The sequence below is a fragment of the Aphelocoma coerulescens genome, chromosome 4, assembly GCF_041296385.1.
Source record: "Aphelocoma coerulescens isolate FSJ_1873_10779 chromosome 4, UR_Acoe_1.0, whole genome shotgun sequence".
Taxonomy (NCBI): domain Eukaryota; kingdom Metazoa; phylum Chordata; class Aves; order Passeriformes; family Corvidae; genus Aphelocoma; species Aphelocoma coerulescens.
The window spans coordinates 9,488,118-9,498,867 of record NC_091017.1 but is presented as its reverse complement, the minus strand read 5'-3'; the positions used below and the strand labels follow the sequence as shown (position 1 = coordinate 9,498,867).

General features: G+C 35.9%; 1 long non-coding RNA gene across 1 annotated transcript; it reads right to left on the bottom strand.

The window, feature by feature from the left end:
• Window positions 1-3,368: 3,368 nt before the first annotated feature.
• On the bottom strand, window positions 3,369-9,664 carry LOC138108945 (uncharacterized). The gene is made up of 3 exons (XR_011150149.1): window positions 9,566-9,664; window positions 8,557-8,696; window positions 3,369-3,662 (listed from the first exon to the last, which is right to left on the bottom strand). It is a non-coding gene; the product is annotated as an uncharacterized lncRNA (long non-coding RNA).
• Between the last annotated feature and the right edge of the window lie 1,086 nt (window positions 9,665-10,750).

The following is a 10,750-nucleotide window of genomic DNA, read 5'->3' as shown; positions in this document are numbered from 1 at the left end:
TTACATTATTCTATTTGACCCAATGTTCTTATTTCTCCTCCAAAGCCTCTCCCGCTCTGTGCTTTGTTGCAGCAGACCTAAGGTATCAGTGGCTATGAAGTGCCAAAGGATTCTGCAGAAGGTAAGGGGAGAGACCTCAGGATGATGTGGGAGAAGGTAAAACACAACAAAGGGTTCTGGGCCCTCACAACTGCAGAACAGAGTGGAAAACACCCAGCCTCTTTACTGTGAGCTGCTGCTATGAGGTTTTAATCTTCTCTAATTCAAGTATTTCTAGCAATAACTAAAAAAGCCTCAAAAAAGTCTTACTTTCTCTTGTGAGATCTGAGGAACAAAGTCAAGAAAACTCTTAGTGACTGAAAACTTCTACCTGCTCAGACAAGAGACAGAAGAGTGTGCTCCCCTGTTCTTTTCTAACCAATTTTATATGGGAATAACTGAAAAGGAAAGCATATGAAGCTCACAGTCTATAGGAGGAAAAAAATTTCAGAGTTCCTTGAACAATCCTGACAAAGATGGCCACAGGAATACCATTTGGCCACTCCTGTGTCTTAGGAAATTAAACACTAATGTTATCTGAGCAACACTATGTCCTTCAGAATCCCTGAACCACTTGAGCATCAGCATTTTTTTCATACATTTGACTTCATAAATAGTCATTGGAGGTATTCAAGTTTGGAAGCAGTACACAAAGTAAAATTTGAGCACATACATGGTTCAGTCTATTGGATTTGACAAGACCTGCTGTATAAAACAAAACCATTATTCTTCCTCAACCCAATATTTTCATGTTTGTTTGTGGCTGTACTGAACTATAGTACTTTAAATCAAATAGTAGTTTGTTTTTCCTCCTGAAAGTAAAACAAGATTATTATCAATGTATAAAATATATTCCATTTTCCTGCAAAAAATTACACAAGTGGGTATCTAGTATACATAAGGCATACCAGAGACTATATCTGTGTGCTGCATACAGTACAATGGTATTTCTAGACTTAAGGTTTCATTACAATTGCCAATAATTTAAAAGGTAAGCTATTAAAACAATACAAAAAAATGAGTTAAACAACGTAGTACATGAATATGAAAAACCAGTTAAGATTAATGTAAAAGATATCCAGACATGGAAGAACAGACATGAGAGACATCAGCTTGCTCCTGTTACTGATTCTATGCATTAATCATGAAGACATGATAAAAGCCTTTTAGTGACCAAGGTACTAGTTTGGAGAAAAGTGATTTTAGAAGATAAAGATTTCCTTTTTCCTCCTGGTGTCACTACAGGGCTGAGTTAAGGCTGAGTGTCTCAAGTCTCTGCTCCTGTAATTTAAATCCATTTCAAGACTTCTTTCTAAAACACATCTTAAATATGAAAACAAAACAAAAAAATCCTTACCTATTTTTTTTAATGAATACTGTTGCCTAAGTTTACATTTTTGTAAGGTCTTATCTATTTTGTTTTTTATTTTGAGGGGCAACAAATACACCTTTCTTCTCCTCCCACCCCCAAATTCCATATTTTCCACTTTATTTCTATTTATGTCTTATGTTTCTATGTATGTCTTTACATGAAAGAAGACTAATTTACTCATTTGAAAGCTCATTAGTTAATACACGAGTTTATTGCTCCTTTAGAGAATTCCACTGCCCTGTGTATGCACAGAAAGCTTCAGTTCTCTATAGCACTTTTTACTGAAGAAATCTCTACTTAAATATTTTTCTTCTACATTGATGAAGTAGTGTAAAATATTCAATAGAAGTCATGAGGAGAAAATGTATCAGCTTTAATTTTGAAAGCAGTTAAGTGTTTAGATGCAACTTTAGTTCAACATGGTTATAATGAAAAAAACTTATACTGCCAGCTACTTATTAGATAGCAGGCAGTTTTAAACATTTACAGTTACCTTAAGCAACCAACTAATGGAACTTCAAAGCCTTCAGAAAGAAATCAAAGCAGGTTTCTAAGTCATTGACTGTGTAACAAACATGAGAAATACAGCAAATTATAGTGATAGCTTGAATAATATTCGTTTTAGTTAGAAATGCACTGCATTAGTTAGATATGTACTGCATAAATAAATTAAGAATTCTAATTAAAGACTAATAAGAATTAAAAGACCTTTATTTTTCTTCAGAAAACTTTAAGTTTCCATCCTACCATTAATATTCAAGCTTTTATCATTCATACTAAAAGAGTTTAATACTGCAGTCCACTTTTCATCAGAATACACAGTCAACTGTTCCACTGCTGCAAACCCGACATCCAAAATCTCATCTACAACACAGTTACATATCAAAATCATAAAATATCTATATTTCAAAAAGATTTTCAATACATAGCAACACAAAGTTAACTCAATTACAGTATTTATTACAGAAGTTAATGTCATTATTTTTTTAAAGCACTGACATTCACTACCAAACACAAAGGAAACTCGAGCCCTCTTTGATGACAGACATAAGGCCACACAGTCTCCTACTTGCACACAGAAGCAGATGTTGCTCCTACACGAGTGACAAAACTAATGGACTTGTACATAGACAGAAGCCAAGGAAAAGCTGGGTGGAAAGGAGGCCTTCAAATATTGTTCATCATTTATTCTGTTACACTGAACATTTTTTTGTATATACTTATACTGATAGAATTTAATTCTTAATTAATTGTACAGTTTAAAATAGTTGCTATATTTTAACTAAGACTTTGGGTTTTGCAAATGTAGTTTTAACTTCGTTTCTAGTTATCATTTTCTCCCAGAAATCTGCCTCTATCTAAGGAAAGTTTTCAATAGGGGCTGCATCTTAGAAAGTCGGTCTTTGCTCAGACAGGACTCAGTTCTGGTTTAACTTATGTTTACCTTATCCAAGTTATAGAAAATTGAGATTATGTGTAGAGGGGAAATAAAAAACAAACTTGGCCTGATTATGTTATTTTCTACAGCATGGATAAACAGAATAAGCAGTAAGATAGCAGTTTTGAGTATCAAGAGACTGAATGAAGTTACTATTTTCTGTCAAAGGGGTATTTTGTGTGTTTCTGTCTCAAAGTCTTTAAAGCATAAACAACAACTCCAGCAACAAAGATGCATCATAATTTATTTTGACTTATTTTCAAAGAGTGTCTTTTGTTGTTTGGGTTTTTTTTCCCATTCTGATTAGTACACAGTGGGCTAGAGCACTGCTGGTCAGTGAATTAATATGTCCAAGATTGTATGAATTAGAAACTTTAGTTAGTGAAATGTTTTCCAGTTTTAAAAACAGTCATTGCCTGAATGCCTTATACTTCTCAATATCATACTTCATCTTTTACATTAAAAAATCATATTGGCAATTATACCATAGGTTATATATATATATGGAAGATACTTCTAAGTGCGTACTTTGAAGACATTAGCATTTCAAGTGATCAAAGAACAGCAAGAGTTACAACTTTTAAGCCCAAACATGTTAGCAATATCATTTAAGGAAAGTGGTTTTAAAATGAAATCATTGAAGTAAATGTAGTGTCATATCACTCAGGAAATCAGTCAGAACATCATGTCTGGTACTACCCCAAAATGACTGGTTACCAAGCATCACATCATGAAGACAGCCAGTAATGGAGTGCTTGTCTTAATCCCATTTATACGGCTGTATTGGGCGTGACTGGCATTGTCCATCTTTATCTGTAATAGAATTGTCAGAAATGCACAGAGCTGTTTTACCCTGATACTGAACATTGTCCAAGCCTATTAAAAATCATGACACATTTTTGGCTTGCCTAGTTGTTAACCCACTTGGATAGATGACAGCTGCATCTACAAAATGCCCAATGGATATTAATGCTTCCACTGCTAAGTGCTTTCTTGTAATATCAAACACTGAGGCATTCTTAGAAGAGAGGAAGTAAACCCCCCTAAATGAAAGATATGCAAAGTATACATTAAAAAGTGTGGATCCTCCAAACGCCTTTCCATGAGGGAGACCTGACATCACAAGGTTAAAAAAAAAAAAAATAGAAAGTGAGATGAATAAACAGAGCTAATCTCGCTGTTTATTTAAATCCATGTTGGATTTTCATTGTTCTCTATTTATTTACCTGCATAAAGTTTTTCAAGTCCTTTTATTGTGCAATCTTGTGAAGGGGAAAAAAAAACAACCAACCAACCAACCAACCAACCAACCAACCAACCAAATAAGACTTTAATTCTTTTAGTTACTTTATGTTAAACAAGCCTGAGTTAAAATAAACATCTAACTTCATCCAACAGTCTGTTCCTGAGCTCAGTGGCTCAGGAGACTTGAGTTCAGAACTGACTTGTACAGACATCAGAACGTTTACACATTAAATACAGACAAAGAACATACTAGTTGTGGTGTAGCATTGTGTTTGGCTGTAAGGGACAGTCTGGGAAGTGAAACATGCTGCAGTAACCACAAATGCCACACCACAACACTGGGGAGCTCCTGATTCCTGATTGTGAATGATTACTGTATTTGTAGACATACAAAAATCCCTGGGAGGATTTGATCTTTGGAGTGGTAAAGCACTGCTGTAAAGCATATAGTTGTGTCAAAACATTACTACTCGGTCTTCATAAAAACTATTTTTACATTCTTTGGAAGTTCTTTAAGAGCGTCTCTGAATAACCTGGTAACTTAGAGGTTTGACAAAACAGGTGTTTTGTTTGCCTCTTCAAATAATCCAAAAAATCTAGAGACTCCTATAGATGAGTCTTCATTCTACCTGATACTAACAAAACATACAAGTTGCTCATAGGAGCAAAAATTATAGCATATAATGGGTACCTCTGCCCTCCATAAAATAATAAAATCCACCTAGAACATCCAAGTCAAAATGGCTTATAATAATTAATCCCAGAATTTTTTAAAGATAGAAACCTATATATTTTAAATATTTTGATGCCAAAATCCAGTTGCCTGGGAAAAAAGTTATCCTAAGTAATCTCAGTATTTAATTTTATGGGAGCTATCATGTTATTCAAACATAAGCACAAAAACAACTGCTCCCATAAACCAAGAAACCCAGCTGGTCAGTACAGTAACATGGCTTTAAAAGACTTAATATTTCCTTTACTATATGCTGCCTTTCAAACATTAACTTAAAATTTAAGTCCCCTTCAGGAAGCTAGGGGTTTTTCCTGATCCACCATAATATTACTACTGCTATTAGTCTGCCTTAATATATTGTTCGTCAACATGAGGCATTTCCACTTGCAAAAAGTAACCCATTCTTCATTGCAACTTAGTATTAAAGCAAGTAAAAGTTCATATCAAATATTTAAATTGGCCATTTGGCTTAGGTTTTGATTCTCTAGTAATGAATTATTTTAAAACTCTAAGCTTATGTAACCAAAAATTAAGGGAAAAGAAGAGGTAAGAAGGAAAACCCATATGATGACTCTTTTTTTTAAAGATAGGGTTTGCAGAAAAAAGTATTATAAAATTAGTGAGCCATTTATCACTATTTTCCAGTGCTTACGTAAATTATTCTATAAGACCCCGGTGAAAATAATTTTTCCATGCACAACTTGCCAAAACAAATTAAAGTCTCAATAATGCTTTGGGGTTTTGCCAAAGAACTAATAACCTAACAGCTTTATGTTTGTGGCGTGAGCATGAAATATTTAGGCCAACAAGCCTAAAATGACAGGGCAAAACCCTGTATTTTTTCTAGTAATTTGTGTTGTACATATCCATTAAAACTGATGTGGACAAAAAAATACTTTTTTTGAGGAAGGGAAGAACATTTTCCCATGTTTTACCTACTCAGTGCACAAGTACCTTCCTCCTGCACATCTCTTCTATGCAACCTCTCCATCTAAACTGCACTGATAACAATTCCCTGCTTCCACTTTACTTTTTAAGTACCCTCTTAAGCCCTCTTTAAAATGCTAGAAGTGTCCTTTTCTTTCTCATTTCCTTCCTTTCTGCTTTTATCATTACTTTTCATCTTCACAGTATTTTAAGGGATTCTTTCCCATCATATAAAGGGATATGCGAGTCTTTGTGCTCGAACGTTTTGCCCCTTCTGTTCGTCACGTGGTTGTGACTGAGACAAGCCCCATGGAAAGGGGGACAGGTAAAATACTCTTTTTTTGCTTCGACTATACTGCTTTAGCCTTCCTGATTTGAACAACTAATAAAACAATTTTGTCTTAAGCTCACACAAATGAAATCAGATTTTGTTTCAAAGAACTGAATCATCTGCTTCTCAAGCACACTCAATCTCCTACAGGAAAACCAGGCATTTATCTGCTACACTTCTGTGTACACTTTATTAATCAATCACACATCTTCACATGGTTTCAGGTCTCAGCTTTGACTTAGATTTTTAGCTGTAGACTTGCAAAATTTTTTCATCTATCAACTTCCAACCAGTAAACCGAAATTATGCGACTTCTCTGGATTTTCTGCTACCAGTTTTAAAAGGGAGCTGCAGGATTGATGCTTGTTACGGTTTTAAAGCCAGTTTCCCAAAACTTTTCTGGAATTACATTCTGTGCTTATTTTCCTTAGGAAGCTATGATTTATTGGTCAATTTTAACCCAATTTGAGAGAAGGATAGAGATATCAAAAAGACCAAGTTTCTACACGCTTTCTGAAAAATCAGTAGGACCCCGAAAAACTGATACAGGGAAAATACCCACATATTAAATGTTTCCAACATGAAAAGGCAAGTGTGACTTCAATAGCCAGCTGGGTCTTCTGGGTTCCCAATGCCAACGTATATCCTTGCTAAGCAGGCAAAGGATGTACCCTTAATTAAGGGACACAAGGACAAGCCTTGAAAAAAGATGAGAAAGGATAGTTGGGCAACTGGACTTCAAAGGGAATAAAGGAAGAAGTGGAAATACTGCAGTACAGGGATCAAGGAAAATAGGCTTCCCTTTCTACACTTCCCATACTCTATGGCCTGATGCAATGTCTCACACTGACTGAGATTCCGGACCTAACACCAGTGAGCGGCAATGTCTTTAACAAAGCAGATATCCCAACTGTCCTGCATTACAGATAAAGAAACACGAAGGAAAATATTTGTGTCTTTTTGTCAAAAGCACTACAGAAAACCCATGTATTCTTATAATAGAAGGAAATTCCCCATTTGTGGCTGAAAACGGTATTCTATCTTGGCAAGATCTCCAATGTAAACATTATTTTCAATCACAGAAGTTATTTCAAAGTTTTCCTTGTTATCAACATTAATCCAACTTGTTCTGAATTTTAGACCTTCTTTCTAAGTGTGCCAGATGACTTCCATTCATGTAGAGTCCTATGGACCTATGACCATTTTCAAATACTAAGAATTCAAAGGGTTTTTTTCAGGTAACTCCACAGCCCACTACAATTTTCATCACATCATCCTGATCTAGATGTGTAGTTTATTTAAATATTCTAGACCTGTTATTTTCATTGGCCTAACAGAAATTGTTCTGTGATCATACTGGTGATCGCATGATAACCAATAATTTAAAAATTAGAAAGCAAAAACATAAAACATTTCAGTCTCATTTATTTCACCCACTATTTCCTTATTCACTTGCTTAGGCGGTGGAACCATACTTTCCATTAGCTTTCCCTGTCTTTAAATGTGATTTCAAAGTGTTTCCATAAACCTTAATATTTCTTATCCAAACATTCTTATGTTATTATTTTATATCCATCCCCAACAACACCTACTTCCATGTTCCTCTAAAATTGTGTTTTGATTTTCAGGTCACCAAAAGACCCTGATAAATGATACATGTTGGGTATCTTTCTCTTCTTTTTAACACCAAACAGGTCATTAGTTTGCTTTTAGGATGTTCCCTTTCCAAAACTGCCCTCTGTCCCTGTGTTCTTTTGTTCCATGTAAGTTTTCCTCACAGAATTCTTCATACACAAACTAACAGATCCTAACTTCAACTAATAATACTAACTTCATAGATTGTTTTCTAATCCAAATTTTTATTGTTCTAGAGGTTTTATTTATCTACTTATGCTATCTTGGCTCTCACAACCACTTCCACCCTAACGACTGAAATGTTTAATTGCAACTAGTTCCTCAAGTAGTAAGTCTTAAAATTACTTCATCCTCAGTGTTATACTCAAAAGCAGAACTGCTCATATTCTACATAGACACGTTACTTAACTCGGTGATACTGAAGTCCTTTTTGTGTATTCAGAGAGATTGCAACAGCATCAAAGTTTACCCATGGACAAGTTACCATTGAACACTTTGCAAAATTCTACATCAGTGGCGAAGTCCCTTTTCTAAAAACCAGAACTGTTCAAATCAAAATCTAAGATGTGATATAAAAACAAAGACCAAAAGTGCTTCCAGTAATAAAGATGATTAATTCTCACAACATAAGGTGGGAAAACAGAAATTACAGCACTGACATAAGACAGCATCTGCACTTTTCTTAGTACAGGCTGTCCCTAAGCAATCCTTTAGCAATGTGGAACTGTAGCAGTGTCTGGGTAAACAAAAAAAAAGGTGATAATTAAGTAATTAAGCACCATCTTGCTCTTCAGCCTCTGATGTGCTTGATGTATTCAGTGAGACTAACACATTACCTCCTGTGACATCCAGGATCTCACTACAACTTCCAGTCGTGTTGATGGTAGAGCACTCAGGTAGCTCCATATGCACGAAGTGAAACCATATTAATTGTAAACCATGACTGGAACATAACTGCAGAGCCAACTATCTGTACCTGATGCAAACCAAGAAACAGCAAAAACCTTATTTCATTATTTCTTTGTAATCTCCTTCAGCTGTTCAAATAAAGGCCCTAATTTTCAAATTTTACCCCACTGACAGTTGAAAAAACTATAAACACTGCTTTCTTCACAAGCAAGACACTGACACTCAAATTATGAATTGAGAGTTTACTACTTTGATGACCTCATTCTCAAGTTTTCTTCACGCAATCCACTCTTGAGAGAATGTTCTGGGGCTGACTGTGTAATTTACAGCCAGGCAAAGTGTCAGTGATAAACCTCTTGCACTGTTTCACACAAGGAGATAATTACAGTCTAACACTGGTTTGCATCCACTGTGAATAGGTGTAAAAAACTGAAGAAGATACGAGCTTATGGCAAATATAGTAAATAACTTTTTTTTCCATGAGTCTTTAGTTCTATGTATTGAGAGGTTAAAAAAACTGTATATCATGAAGCCAAAAAAATCATATTTAACATCAAGATCTACTGTAAAAATGCTAAAGGAACATTTTTTTATTCATACTTATAATCATCTTTGTATATTTACTGATAGGGATTTTATTTGTTTCATTAATAATGCTCTAAGAAGAATGATGATAGTAACATCTCTCAATTGAATTCTGGTGATGTCACTCTTTTCATTTTTTTTTTTGCCTGCTGATTCATTCATTCTACACCAAAAAGAAATCATAATTATATGAGGTTGAGGTTGGAAGGGATCTTAAAGATCATCTAGTTCCAGCCCTGTGCAATGGGCAGGGGCCCCTTAGGATTCTCCTGTTAATTTCTTTGTTTGGTCAAAGTGCAGAAAGTTGTAAATAGCTTATTGTTAAGCTTTTGTTAGCATTCTTTACCTTACCCCTTTATTTACAGAGCTCTGAAGATGCGGCCTGTCATCCTTATGGCAGTGAAGTGCTCCCAGGGCGGGCAGTACCTCCTACCTTGTGCTGCAGGTCTTTCTCCTTCACACTTCCATGCACAACTGTTTACCACCTCACACCAGCTGAGCAATTAAGGAATTAAATGGGCATGAGTACAGTACCATTTGAGAGCAGTACCCTTCTAATACAGACAAGGTCTTTGAGAATAACTCCCTGTAAAACAGGGGGTCGTGCAGAACTAGGCCTAATCAGATGGGTTTGTCTACTGAAGCATTTTATTTGTGTTTTGACCATGTGTTGTAGTTTAACCGCAGCCAGCAGCCAAGCCCCAGGCTGCTGCTTGCTCACTCCCCCACCAGAAGGATCCAGGAGAAAATCAGAAGGGTAAAAGTGAGAAAACTTGTGGGGTGAGATAAAGACAGTTAACAAGTAAAGTGAAAGTAGCACACACAAAGGAAAACAAGGAATTCTTTCACCACTTCCCATGGGCAGACAGGTGTTCAGATATGTCCAAGAAAGCAAGGGCCCATCCCACTTAACAGTAACTTGGGAAGAAAATGTCCCCCCCTTCCTCCTTCTTTCTCTCATTTTATATAAAGAACATGATGTCATAAGGTATGGAATCTCCTTTTGGTCAATTGGGGACCTTTTAATTCTGTCAGAAACGTGAGACAGAAGAAGTGTGTTGAGATGTTTAGTCTTAAATTATTGCCCATGAGAGAATATTCTTATTTGCCAATAAAGGCCACAGGAATGAAGGACACTCTGAAAGTCAATGAAGTATTTGATGACGATGTCCTGCTGAAGAGATACCACAAAGAAATTCTGGATTTGTAAATAGCTGGAGGAAGTATGTAATACTAAGACAACTGCTGTGCTATTCAACATCTGAAAACAAAAGGTTGATAATCAGTGTGGCTCAAGCAAGTGGCTTCCACAAAGGCAAACCCAGCTGAACTGCCTTTGAGAGTCCCACCAGCAGCATAGCTGAGCAGAGGTATGCATTTCTGAGTTAATTGGACAGTAACTGAGGAAAAAGGACAGATTCCGAAGTATGAAGCAAATTCACCAATGTGATTTTGCCTTATGGGGGTGGAAGCTGGTCACGACAAAATCAGATAATTGAGTTTGGAAAGGACATTTGTATGTCCCCTGGTTCAGCC